This window comes from Orycteropus afer, unplaced genomic scaffold (assembly GCF_000298275.1).
Source record: "Orycteropus afer afer isolate SDZICR_OR568_19922 unplaced genomic scaffold, OryAfe1.0 scaffold00623, whole genome shotgun sequence".
Lineage (NCBI taxonomy): Eukaryota > Metazoa > Chordata > Mammalia > Tubulidentata > Orycteropodidae > Orycteropus > Orycteropus afer.
In genome coordinates, this window is record NW_006922210.1 from 391,661 (window position 1) to 393,967 (window position 2,307).

At 40.0% G+C, this 2,307-nt stretch overlaps 1 protein-coding gene across 1 annotated transcript in view; it reads left to right on the top strand.

Annotated features, from left to right (window-relative positions):
• Positions 1 to 2,307, top strand: part of MARF1 (meiosis regulator and mRNA stability factor 1) — a 76,977-nt gene that overhangs the window by 66,687 nt on the left and 7,983 nt on the right. The window lies entirely within an intron of this gene.

The window sequence follows — 2,307 nt, forward strand, 5'->3', positions numbered from 1 at the left end:
AGGTGCTGAAATCTGTGGGACTTGGTGACAGATTGCCTGTCAGGAGAGCTGGAAGCCAAGGGCCTTTTGCTGCCTGCCTAACATGGCTGAGAAGTTGGAGGGTAGCACCATTAAGTGGAGGACATTTCTTCTAGCATTATGATAATGAGTTTATTTTAGAGGTCTGGGGGATCTCTTAGTTCTCTCAGAGTGTGTTTAGCTGTTAGAAAAACCGATAAGAGCTCTCATGGGAGAACTATCTTGATTTGTATACCAAAACTGGTATTGGGACATGGTCTTTTGGAGTCATAAAAAATAATTTTGAAGCTGGATCTCACAGTTTTTCAGTCCACACAGCCTTTTTTAAGGGACATATTTCTGCCCCTTAATGTTACTTTAAAACCTAAACAAGGAGTATAGAAATATTTTTCTCAGCATTTATTCTAAATTCTAGTATGTTTAAGGCAGGTTCAGTAGGTCACGCACTTCCTGAATACTAGGAACTGCTTCCCCTCCTTTTCCATTGCTTAACCAGTAGTTGTCTTGTGTGCAGGTAGTCTGGATAAAAGGACATGGTCACAAGAGAATTGTAGTGTTAAAAAATGACATGAAAAGTAAGTAAGCATCCATCCCGCACCCCTCTTAAAAATCTTGGTTCTTGCTGACATTTCTCTCTGACAGTGCCCTTTGTCCTCTAGGTCGTTTGAGTTCCTTCGGGTTTTCCCCTGCCAATCAAGAAAGCCGGCTCTCGGATAATGAGCAGATTCTGGAGGTGTCTGAATCTCACCCAGCCTCAGACCTCAACCTTGGAATGAGTAAGAGAAGAAAACAAAGCAAAGCTTTGAAATTCTAGGAGAAATGACTTGCAGTGGGGTTGAGGGAAGGGGCAAAGGACAACAACAGGTTATTTTCATTAAGGAAAGTTAAATATACATTTTAAAAACACTATTGGTATTTGGATAATGTTGTTGTTGTTTGTTGTTATGTGCTGTCGAGTCAGCCCCGACTCACATCAACCCCTCCTTGGGTTGCCGAGGCAGTATCACTATGGAAGTAGATTGCCCAACCTTCCTTCCAAGGAGTGGCTGGTGGGTTTGAACCGCCAGCCTTTTGGTTAGCAGTCCAGTGCCTTAGGCACATTTGATAGCATTTCATGGTTGCCTAGTTAAGGTTCTTAGGAGATGTTGGCACCCCGGTTATCATAGTATATCACCTCAATCCAGGACATCCCTGGCAAAGACTAGAGTGAAACCTGTGACAGCTGGGACTGCCTTGTTTTTCTGAGTCTCACAAGTTTTCTGCCTTTAACAAGGTGCAGTCTTAGCACTTTTCTATTGCTCATTTTAGTGGAAAATGTTTGAATTTTCCTTCTCTGACAAGTTTCTGCCTTACACAGCTCTGGCTTTCACAGGTTTTACTGTGTATATGGGTGTGTATATATATACACACACACACAGTTGTTAGGTGTCATTGAGTGGTTCCAACTCATGGTGACCCTGTGTACAACAGAATGAAACACTGCCCCTAGTCCCCACAATCCCTGTGTTTGAGCCCATTGTTGTAGCCACTGTGTCAGGCCATCTCCTAGAGGGTCTTCCTCTGTTTTGCTGACCCCTCCGCTTTACCAAGCATGATGTCCTCCTCCAGGGACTGGTCCTTCCAGATAACATATCACAAGTATATGAGAGGAAGTCTCACCATCCTCTCCATATCTGTGTGTGTGTGTGTGTGTATGTATATTTTAAAATTTTATTGTAAAAATATATAACATTGTAACCATTTTTAGGTATACAATTTGTGAAATTAATTACACTCACCATGTTCTATGATCATTACCTCTATTTCCAAAACTTGTTCATCACCCCAAACAGAAAATCAGTACCCTAGAAGCAATAATTCCCCATTCCTCCCAACCCCCAGGCCCTGGTAACATCTACTTTGGTCTCTGCATTTGCTTATTCTACATATTTCATGTAAGTCAGATCATACAATATTTGTGTCCCTTTGTAGGAAAGACTTGATATTGATGCATTAATATTACTCAAAATAAAATTGATAATACAAGTTTTATGTAGAACCATTTCTATAGTAGAAAGAAACAGCTTTCTTGAATTTTAGTGGTTAAACTTTACCAAACAGGATTTTTGAGTCTGTTGTTATGTATGAGAGTTTTATCTTCATACAACTCTGCAAGACAGAAGTGTTACTGGTCTCTGTGCTTATGTATTAACTGAGTTATATGATCCTTTGCACATCATAAGTCTTTTTTTTAATACATTTTAATGAAATATAATTTATGTATAGTGAGATACACAAAACTAAAGTTAC